This window comes from Saccostrea cucullata, unplaced genomic scaffold (assembly GCF_032062105.1).
Source record: "Saccostrea cucullata isolate Sc308-1 unplaced genomic scaffold, CSIRO_AGI_Scuc_v1 ctg2213, whole genome shotgun sequence".
Classification (NCBI taxonomy): Eukaryota; Metazoa; Mollusca; class Bivalvia; order Ostreida; family Ostreidae; genus Saccostrea; species Saccostrea cuccullata.
The window spans coordinates 60,001-72,361 of NW_026936721.1; the positions used below are offsets into that span (position 1 = coordinate 60,001).

At 33.8% G+C, this 12,361-nt stretch overlaps 1 pseudogene; it reads left to right on the forward strand.

Moving 5' to 3' along the window:
* LOC134246336 (mitochondrial carnitine/acylcarnitine carrier protein-like) overlaps nucleotides 1-9,987 on the forward strand; it is a 69,795-nt pseudogene extending 59,808 nt beyond the window's left edge.
* The last annotated feature ends 2,374 nt before the right edge of the window (nucleotides 9,988-12,361 follow it).

Below are 12,361 nucleotides of genomic sequence, written 5' to 3' on the forward strand. Positions count from 1 at the left end.
TTGGAAAGTTGTTACATGATACTCAGGTGACCTATAAGGCCCATGGGCCTCTTGTTAGCTCACCTGAGCTGAAGGCTCAAGTGAGCTTTTCTGATCAAAATTTGTCCATTGTCTTTCGGTGCTGTCGAAAACTTTATACATTTTCATCTTCTTTTCAAGAACCACAGGACCAATTTCAACCAAACTTGCCACAAAGTATCCTTGGGTAAAGGGTATTGAAGTTTCTTCAAATGAAGGGCCTGATGCCTTCTTCCAAGGGGAGATAATTATGCATTAGTGAAAAATTAATGGTATCTTTAAAAAATCTTCTAAAGAACCACTGGGCCATGAATCATGAAACTCATGTGGAATTATCCTCAGGTAGTGCAAATTTAAGTTTGTTCAAATCATGACCCCATGGGGAAGGGCAGGGCCACAATGGCTGATCAAAGTTTTACATAGGAATAAATAGGAAAAAATCAGTAAAAATTTTCTTGTCAAGAACAGCAAAGCCATGGTTGGTGATAGTTATATGGAAGCATCCTCAGGTGGTACAGATTCAAGGTTGTTCAAATCACGACCCCCGGGGTAGGGCGGGGCCACAATGGCTGAATTTTACATAGGAATATATAGGAAAAAAATCTTTAAAAATCTTCTTGTCAAGAACAGCAAAGCCATGGTTGGTCATATTTATATGCAAGCATCCCAGGTGGTGTAGATTCAAGTTAGTTCAAAATATGAGCCCTGGGGGAGGGGCAGGGCCACAATGGATGTTCAAAGTTTGACATAGGAATATATAGAAAAAAAAATCTTTAAAAAGGGGAGGAGATAAGCACCTCCTTCAAATTTACCTGGTCTTAGAATCCCTGTCATTCATCTGAAATTAAGCCTGGGATTGGATAATTTAAAATGATTGATTGACATTTACTTTTCTGTTGTTGTGTATATCTTGTGTACCTTGTCTGAAGATCCTATCGACTATCGAATTAACATTCAGGCTTTTAATGCCTACTGCATATGCCAACTGACATTATAAAGAAGCAATCAAAGCATTCTTTTTTAATTCATAAGAATATGCCATAAATATAATCAATCTATCAAATAATTAAGTAAATGATATGAAAAATCAATTGCCATATATTATGATTTTAATTTTAAAAGGGGGGATTTCATTTCACAATTACAATGAATTATTTTAATTTCAGTGTCAAAACATTAAGTTAACGTACATTTATACCTCCATAATTAACAAAATAAACCGACCTGCTTTTGCTAGTATCATGGAATTAAATAAATTTATTTTTGAAAACAAGTATGATAAAATTGTAAGATTATTCAGGAGTCAAGTGAAAATTTATATTTATTTAAAAGACAAACCTGTATGTATCAGTTTTCTCTGAAACATGGTGATGAAGTTACGGTATACATGTGATATATTATATCCATTTATAGAAGAGAAACAAGTATTAGCTTTCCAAAAAAGCTTGTCTGATGTGGTTTGCTAGAAAATTAATGGGAAAAAAATTAATTTTTGCTAAAAAATTATCATGAAGCGGAAAGAAATCAATAATTAGATATGGTATATAATTTCTTTTGTTCGATAATCTATCTTTCAAAGACCATGTGTAAACAATATTGCCATGGAAGCTTTTTTTCTTTTTAACCATGATGTTGAAGATGAATTTACCAAACACAAATTATTCGCAACAACACCTATCTTTTTCTCAATTAAAACTATACATTTTATTTTAACATTTTTTTGTGGAAGATAGGGTTTGCCCATGTAGCGGGTTAAATAAAATTACCAAAATGATATGTTATTACAAACAATGAAGTTCAAACCACATAATCTGATCAGCATAATTTTTTTTTATCAATATATTTTTTTTCAAGTACTCAAGATCAGTCGGTTTTCCAAACCATTTTATGATGACATGCCATGGTATAACTAGTCTACACCATTTTCATTAAAACTGATGTCAATTTATTTACCATTTATGAATAACTAGTACAATAGTAAAATATTTTAGTAACAGGAAAACTGTGGTGAGGCAAATCCAATATCATTTTACATAACACAGCAAGAACATTAAATTTAAGCTCCTGGTCCTAGGATCATGAAACAAACTTAGATTTTAATCAAATTTTTAATCACCTATGTAATATTCATTAGTTATGGAATTTATTTCCTAATTTGCACATAACAATTGTAACACCTCAGTGAAACAATATTGAAAAATATTTTAATTTTGGTCTCCTTGACTTCTACAACATTTTATTATAGAATAAAGATTTTGACTTAAGCTTAAGATGTTTCAAGATCCAGGGGCCTGCATTGTTCAAGTAATGTTTTGTATAATAAATGACCTTTAATACTGATTTCTTTATTCAACAAACCAAATTAATTTTATCAATGGGAATCACTTGATGGGGCTTATACACTCTTGTTACTCTGAATCATCCCCAGCCTGAACCCCTGGTCATTTTTACAAGCCATGCTTTATGGCAAAATCAAGTAGAGTTTATTTCTAAAAATATTTTTAGCTCTTCTGAGCCAAAGGCTCAAAGAGCTAATGCTATGTCCATTTGTGCGGTGTGCGTAAACTTTTTAGAATATGGGCCATAACTCAGGAACCCTTTGGCCAATCAGTACCAAATTTGTCACAGGGTATCCTTGGCCCAAGGGCTACCATTTGTACTAAAATTTAGGGTTGGGACCCTTAAACAAGGGGAGATAATCAGGAAAACAAAACCAAAAGTACTGGTTGCTAAAAAATCTTCTCTATAACCACCAGGCAGATTTTCACCAAACTTACATACAAGGATCAGGATATGTCGAAGATTAAAATTTGCATGGGGAATTACCCTGGGGCAAAGGGCGTGGTCTCAAGGTCACTTCAAAGTTGACCTAAATTTACAATTAATAAAAACGTGTATATTTTGCTTACTATAAGGACTAGGATCATCAATTCTTGTAAGTTGATGCATCTTACAACTTCACATCATGTTAACTCAAAAGTAGGTCACGGTGACCTACTTTTTAAATTTTGCGGGGATTTGTTTTCAAATTGATTTGAAGGCATATTTTGGACACTTTAAGGCCTATGATCATCAAACTTTGTCAGTTGATGCATCTTGGGTCCTTGAACAATGTCAACTTAAAAGTAGGTCACCATGACCTACTTTTTAGCTCTTCTGAGCCAAATGCTCAAAGAGCTAATGTTATGGCCATTTGTGCGGTGTGCGTAAACTTTTTAGAATATGGGCCATAACTCAAGAACCCGTTGGCCAATCAGTACCAAATTTGTCATAGGGTATCCTTGGCCCAAGGGCTACCATTTATACTAAAATAAGGGTTGGGACCCTTAAACAAGGGGATATAATCAGGAAAACAAAACCAAAAGTACTGGTTGCTAAAAAAATCTTCTCCTCCATAACCACCAGGCAGAGTTTCAACAAACTTACATACAAGGATCAGGATATGTCGAAGATTAAAATTTGCATGGGGAATTACCCTGGGGCAAAGGGCGTGGTCTCAAGGTCACTTCAAAGTTGACCTAAATTTACAATTAATAAAAACGTGTATATTTTGCTTACTATAAGGACTAGGATCATCAAATCTTGTACGTTGATGCATCTTACAACTTCACATCATGTTAACTCAAAAGTAGGTCACAATGACCTACTTTTTAAATTTTGCGGGGATTTGTTTTTAAATTGATTTGAAGGCATATTTCAGGCACTTTAAGGCCTATGATCATCAAACTTTGTCAGTTGATGCATCTTGGGTTCTCAAACAATGTCAACTTAAAATTAGGTCACTGTGACCTACTTTTTGAACTTTATGACTTATCTTTTTAAAAACATTAAATCCCATTATTTCAGACACTGGGAGGTTTAGAATCATCAAATCTTGTACTTTGATGCATCTTGGGACCTTAAAACATATTTATGAAAAAGTAGGTCACTGTGACCTACTTTTTGAATTTTGCCGACATTTGTTTTCAAATAGTTTAAAATGCATATTTTGATTACCTTCAGACCTAAGATCATCAAACTTGGTCAGTAGATGCATCTTGGGTCTTTAAAAAATGCCGACCAAAATGTAGGTCACTATGACCTACTTTCGACATTTTATGGCTATATTCAAGTATCTTAGGTATTTATTGGCTTAGAATCATCAAACTTTGTGAGTCGATGCATATTGGGTTTTCGGAGAGTGACGACCAAAAAGTAGGTCACAGTGACCTACTTTTGACATTTTGTGGCTATAATCAATATCTCTGGTAATTATTGACCTAAAATCATCAAACTTTGTCAGTTGATGCATCTTGAGTTTTCGGAGATTGTCGATCAAAAAGTAGGTCACAGTGACCTACTTTTGACATTTCATGGCTATATTTAAGTATCTCAGGCACTTATTGGTTTAGAATCATCAAACTTTGTCAGTTGAGGCATCTTGGGTTTTCAGAGAATGTCGCCCAAAAAGTAGGTCACTGTGACCCAATTTTGAATATCTCAGGTATGCATTAGCTTAGAATAATCAAACTTTGTCAGTCTAGGCACCTTGGGTTTTTTGAGAACGTTGACCAAAAGTAGGTCACTGTGACCTATTTTTGACATTTTATGGCCATATTTAATTATATCTGGTACTTATTGGCTTAGGAATCATCAAAATTTGTCAGTTGAGGCATATTAGGGTTTCATTGAATGTCCAACAAGAAGTAGGTCATGGTGACCTACTTTTGAATTTCTCAGGTACTTATTGGCTTAGAATCATCAAATTTTGTCAGTTTAGGCATCTTGGGTTTTTGGATAATGTCGACCAAAAAGTAGGTCACCATGACCTACTTTTGACATTTGATGGCTGTATTTGATTATCTCTGGTACTAATTGGCTTAGAATCGTCAAACTTTGTCAGTTGATGCATCTTGGATTTTCAGAGAATGTTGACCAAAAAGTAGGTCATTGTGACCTACTTTTGAATATCTCAGGTATTTATTTAATTAGAATCATCAGTCTTTGTCAATTAATGTATCTTGAGTCCTCAGAAAATTTCAAACAAAAGGTAGGTCACTGTGACCTACGTATGGTATTTTATAATTATATTATAATATATTCAGTCTTAACTGGCTATATATTATCAAACTTTGTAAGTTGATGCATTTTGGGTCTTATGATACTAATAGAGTTGGAGGCTTCTAATAGAAGTGATAGATTGTACAATTTATCAGAAGAGCGATTCAAGGCCCTTGGGCCTCTTGTATTTAGATTATTTTATTTCTATTTCAACAGTTTATTCTCAAAACATCATTTCTAAGTTTAATTGTTATTTATCAAGAGACTTTTTTATGATCCACTTTCTTTTTATATTTAAGACGGGACGTATTATGTTATATGCTTCGTGTCCGTCCGTCTGTCCGTCTGTTAGCTTTTCTCGTGTCCGGCTCATAACTTTAATACTATAAAGCCTAGAGTTATCAAACTTTGTCAGCTGATACATCTTGGGTAGAAGGTGTGTCATGCACAAAGAGTAGGTCGCTCTGACCTATAATTAAAAAGTTATAGCCAAATATGGAAAAATCCTTATCGGTCCATAACTAGAAAACTATTAGACTGAGAATCATCAAACTTGGCCAGTTTATGCATCTTAGATAGAAGGTGTGTCGCGACCTATTTCAAGGTCACTGTGACCTGTGAAATTTAAAAAAAAATGTCTTTTTTTCCATTTATTTACACACTCTAATAATTGTAAGAGTATTGCACTATCCTTATTAAAAAAAATTACATGTACTTTTTTTTTTAGCATATACTTGACTGCAATCTATAACAAATATAATGTAGGTTAGAGAAATTCCACTACTCCCATGAGTGTAATTATCAAGTACTGGTCAAGAAGAATTTTGATAATAGAAAATTGCATGTCAAATTAGAGAGAGAAATTAATGAGTTTAGTGTGAGGAGTAGCTGGTAGAGCATCGGTGCCATCTATATCCCCTGGGAATTGGGCAAATGGGGTTAGCCTGTTGGATTAAAAATGCTCTTGTTGGCTAACCTAAGTTTTAAAATGAATTTGATGAAAAGTAATTAAAACTAATTTGATATTGCATATTTAGACTATTTTGATATTACGTAATGTTATGAACTTAAAAACTAATGTTATGGGGGTGGGGGTGGAATCAGCGTGTCCATATGAATTGCATATTAAAACCTGTCTGACATTAAATCTAAAAAAATCATTGATGTTTTATATGTTTTAAAAATGTTTTATGGTAGATAGTGTAGATCCAATAATCTCTTGGGAGTAATGAGTAGACAAGCATCTAGTTAAAGATTAATTAATGTGTTCAATGTAGGAAGGCTAGCTGTCTCAATCATTTCTTCAGAGGATCGTCTTATCTGTACCCTTTGGGAATTAGACAGAAGAACTGTTGGTCAGTTTATATTTGATGGCCAGCCTTTTATTTTCAAAATTAATTAGGTATAGATTAATTAAGTTGTTAAGACTAATTTGATATTGTTTAATATGATGGGCATTTGACAAGGTCTAACGCAACTATTATAGAAATCTATGAATGATGCAATATTTGTTTATATTAATGCCTACACCACAGGAGATGGATAAACAAATATTTTAAGGAGTGGAAAAATCAAGGAAATCTTAAAATCAAGGTTGACATGTTTTTCTTGCACTTTAAACTGTTTAAGATAATTGTAATATTTTGACGGGATAATAAAGAAAAGACAAAAATAGGGTGGGGTCATTAACAAATCTTCTTCTCAAGAACCACTTGGGCCAGAAAAGCTGAAACTTATGTGGAAGCATCCTGGGGTAGTGTAGATTCTAAATTGTTCAAATCATGACCCCCGGGGGTAGGGCGGGCCCACAGTAGGAAATCAAAGTTTTACATAGAAATATGTTGAAAAAACTTTCAAAATCTTCTTCTCAAGAACCACTGGGCCAGAAAAGCTGAAACTTATGTGGAAGCATCCTTGGGGTAGTGTAGATTCTAAATTGTTAAATTCATGACCCCCGGAGGTTGGGAGGGAACACAATGGGGAATCAAATTTGTACGTAGAAATATATAGGAAAAATCTTTGAAAATCTACTACTCGAGAACCACTGGGCCAGAAAAGCTGAAACTTATGTGGAAGCATCCTGGGGTAGTGTAGATAGTAAATTGTTAAAAACATGACCCCCTGGGTAGGGCGGGCCACAATGGGGAATCAAAGTTTTATATAGAAATATATAGGAAAAATCTTAATAATCTTCTTCTCAAGAACCACTGGGCCAGAAAAGCTGAAACTTATGTGGAAGCATTCTGGGGTAGTGTAGATTTTAAATTGTTCAAATCATGACCTCTGGGGTTAGGACGGGGCCACAAAGGGGAATAAAAGTTTCACATAGAAATATATAGGAAAAATCTTAATAATCTTCTTCTCAAGAACCACTTGGCCAGAAAAGCTGAAACTTATGTGGAAGCATCCTGGGGTAGTGTAGATTCTAAATTGTTCAAATCATGACCTCCTGGGTTTGGGTTGGGCCACAATGGGGAATCAAAGTTTAAAATAGAAATATATGGGAAAATCTTTGAAAATCTTCTACTCGAGAACCACTTGGCCAGAAAAGCTGAAACTTATATGGAAGCATCCAGGGGTAGTGTAGATTCTAAATTGTTAAAATCATGACTTGGGGGTAGGGCAGAGCCACATTGGGGAATCAAAGTTTTACAATGGGGAATCAAAGCATCCTATGGTAGCGTAGATTTCAAATTGTCTTAATTATGATCAGTGGGGTAGGGTGGGGTCACAGTATGTATTACAAGGGGGAAATCTGGTAAAGAACAGAATGGTCAAAGCTCCTCAGGTTAGCAATGTGGTCCATGGGCCTCTTGTTTCATTTTGCGGCCTACAAGATGTAATTTGAATTACTTCCCTTTTTGTTGCCAGATTACAATGACAGATTTTCGTGCTAAAAGTATTTTTGTTTTAACATTTGATTAAGAAACACAGTCACAGTATATTAAAATTATTGAATTATAAAAAATATTAATTTCAAAAAGAAAGAATTTAAGAAGGATTCTGTCCACAACAAAAACATGCTATGTTTCATGCATTTCAATTCATGAGCTACACATGAAAAAATGGCTTTGTTTTGCAATGTACATGTATACACATACAGGAAATACCTTCGGGTAACATCCTGTGTATATAGGTAGCTATACACAAGCCAGCATCCTTCCCTTGGGGCTTCTCAGCCACTTTGATTATAAGCTCCACCCCACATTAAAATTACCTGAGGAAAACTGACTGGTTGAAAACCTCAACCTTTAAGAACATCAAAGCCATGGTTGGTCAAATTTATGTGAAAGCATCCACAGGTAGTGTAGTTCAAATTTGTTCAAATTATGACCCTAGGTGGTAGGGTGAGCCATAATGTATGATGAAAGTTTAGCATAGAAATATATTGGAACAATCTTCAAATATGTTCTCAAGAGCACCAAGGCCATGATTGTTCATATAATGTGAAAGCATCCACAGGTAGTGTAGATTCAAGTTTGTTCAAAATCATGACCCCCTGGGTAGGGTGGAGCCACAATGGATGATCAAAGTTTAACATAGGAGTAAATAGGAACAATCTTCTTTTCAAGAACAGCAAAGCCATGGTTTGTCATTTTATTTGGAAGCATCCTCAGGTAGTGTAGATTCAAGTTTGTTCAAATTGCACCACCTCCCCCTCCTACCTTTTAGGGGTAGTTAAGGACCACTCATGCATATAAGCTTTTTAATACTGAAATGATTTTTGCTTTTTTCTTAACTACAGTACTCAGGTGAGTGATGTGGAATCTGGGCCTCTTGTTAGAAGCATTAAGTCCCTGTGCATTTTAAAATCTATAAATAGTAAGTCATATAGACATATATCAAGTAAATAATTTACTTGTTTAAATTGTGTACACTTTATCTGCATTACAAGTAAATTAATGGGCCCATAAATGTACAGAATTAAAACTTCATACAAATATGTCACGGAATGAGTTTGTGCTTTAATTTTCATAAAATAAGTCACAATTAAAATCTATTAAAACAACTCTGTATAACTTAATAAAATTAAAGAAGTAATATGCAAAATGAAAAAATAAATATTGAGATTTATTACCAGTATGTATTGAGATTTTTTTCTATTCAAGGTCCTCCTAATCCTGAGTTAAATTCTTACACAATATTGACTGAAGATTTTTTGTGAAAAGGGCAAAACAGCATTAAGTTTATCTTGAGAATCTACATAAAATAAGCCAGGCTAGTTTAAGATTGTTTTTTGTCAAGTTTTTCAATATTTTTGTAAAACAGATTCAGGCTGATGCTGAAGTTAAAAAATATGCAGGCCCTGTTGACTGTGCAAAGCAACTATACAGAGAAGGGGGTATTCGGAGTATTTACAGAGGAACAGCAGCCACATTACTTAGAGGTAAACCAACTCATTTAAAATATATCAACTTATTAACCAGATTATGAACCAAAAATAAACTTTTTGATTTACAGTGTATGTCAAATTGGTTGCAATACCTAAGAGGATAAAAAGGTTCCCCTGTCTTTTCAATCCACCTATTAAGAGCAACATTGATTGCAAGTCCAATGAGATGGATGGATTTTCTCTGTTGTTTACTTCAAACTCATTACTGGGCCATTTCAGGGATTTTTGAAGCAACCAACTTTATCACTTGATGCATCTTGGATCCTGGGAGAGTGTCAACTGAAAAGTACTAGGCTAGTCGCCTCTAACTACTCTTCAAATGTTTTGGTTATATTTAAATGTTACAGAAACTTATTGGCTTAGAATAATCAAACTTTATCAGTTGATGTCTCTTTGGTCCACAGAGTGTGTCAGGTAAAAAAGTACAAGCCTAAGTGCTTTAAATGAGTGTATATGTTTTAGAAGGGGAGTATGGAGTTAATCCTCGTGTGGGTTTGAATCCCACTGCAGGACATAAAGACGGGGCCCTTGGATGAGATTTTATAAGCAGTGGCCCTGTTTTATAATAGATGTTGGCATTGTTACAAAGCACATTGAAAAATAACATACTTTGAAAAAAAAATTTCAAAGTGCATTAATTTTAGGACACCTTGAAAAAATAAAATTTCTTTTCAAAGCATCAATATTGACCATTTTACACATTTTGAGAAAAATAAACGTGTATGGCAGCTTGGTCAATTTTTTTGCAAAACTTTAGGTATGATAAATAATTTTAAAAATTGACGAGACTTACCTTGGTTAAGTCGAAGCTAGACTGTAATTCTATAAGTCATTTAATAATTACTGTAGAGATTATGTGAGATTAGTAGTATGCATGTGCAACCTCAGTCTTTAAACTAAAACATTCAGTCATAAAGTAATCATTTTGAATATAATTGCCTTAATTAATATTACTTTTTGCATTATTGGTTTGATACTCATGAATATCTTAAGAACTTGTGCAGGGTGTGGTGGGAGGCACATAATCCCTACAGTAATTATAATGACTCATAGAAACACAATCTGACTTCGACTTAACCAAGGTAAGTCTCATCAAATTTTTAAATTCTATTTCTTCATAATTACTTCTGGAATTATGTGAGACTTCGAAGCACATTATGATCAAATGTTTCAAAACACGAAAAATTAAATCATATGATCATAATACTATTCTACTTACTGAGAAGTCTCCCACTCTAATTTTTCTTGCAAAGTACACCTGATGCAAAACTTTCATTTTCAACAATGATGTCATTTTCGTAGAATTTGGAAAATTTTGTAGCATTGGTCAATCCACCCTTCCAAAAAATTTCATCTACTGGCACGTACAGCTGCTGATTTCGCTATTGACACTGAAGCGGATCGTACACTGTGTGATCCAAATACATCTGTATTTACACCAGAAAGTTTCACAACCATTTTGATCCATCTAGACACTGTGTCTTTGTAACTGCATTATGAGGTTTTACATAAGTTAACAAAAGTGATTGTTCTCCATTTCTAATAGGTGCTGTCTTTGACAAATATTCCTTCACCAGTATATATATGTTACAGTAAGTATTTGTAATTAGGAATTTCATGTATTTCCTGAATTTAAGGAAATACAAGAAAATCCTATTCTTAGAATGTATTTATACTGATTTCAGTTAGGAAATACACGTATTTATCAAGGATATGTGTAGTCATCCAGCTTACATTAGTGAAAACGTGTAAAATTGGTTTAAAGAAGAAGTCTCAATAAGGCATTATCTGTGGTCCCCGGTTACTCGTCAAATTTTAAACTTTCATTAAAAAACTTAAAAAGTAAATTATATTATTTTCTCATGTCTGTAGTATTTGCGTCAACGTTCAGAAATGTCAAATAATTGAAATAGACAACACGCGAAGCTGTGTTTTGAAGGTGGGGTCCTTTGATTTTCATGAATATCAAAAGAAATTGGTGACAGGTACCTACTTCTCCGCCTTCGTAAACATCGAGCGCAGATTTGTTCAAAATCGAGATTAAAGTATAATATGTATATTATATTAATACAGATTTTGTGAAAATATCTTTGTTGAACAACCTTGCGCTGTATGTTTTCTATGTAAAAGTAGCACGATTTTGAATCTGTTTGGTGAGTACATTTACATAAGATTAACCTCTTGTTGACCTGCTAAGAATAGATAATATGTCACGTGATTCCATTCCGCGAGGCAAATACCTCCGGAAAGCATGTTTTCTCTAGGAAGCGATACATGTAGCTCGTATTTGAAAAGTGCAGTCACTAGCTTTTATTTTTTAAAATTCAAAACAAGGTTTTATAGACTTCGAAGAATATCACTCATGTTTTAAAATTTCAAATGGTGATTTTCATGGACATAATTTAATTCTCATACATGTAAATTTACTGGGCATTGGGAGCAACACAATAATGTACGAGTAGATGTATATAAATACACATTTAATCAATTTCTTGCGAAAAAGAAAAAACAAGCAAAAATACCAACATGACCAAAGACGATACAATTTCTTCACATTTAATCAGTCTTTAAAAATAAATGCATTGTACTGACCACTTCAATATTCAAAGAAACCTTACACTTTTGTCACGTTTTGGGGTGCATATAAACTCGGAAAAACTTCGAATGTATTAATGCAACGAAGTAGATGAATATTGAGTTTGAATTTCATTATTATTAAGAATCCTTATAAAGCATAATAATTATGTTTCTATTATTCAAAAACTGTTTCTAAATTGATTACACACATGTATATTACGCGATTTGTACACATCATGTGTATTTTAAACAATAATCGATAAGTAAATTTAGACTAAAATTAAGAAATAAATATACATACCAGGCATGTAGTATCAGGTCGAGGGGTGACCC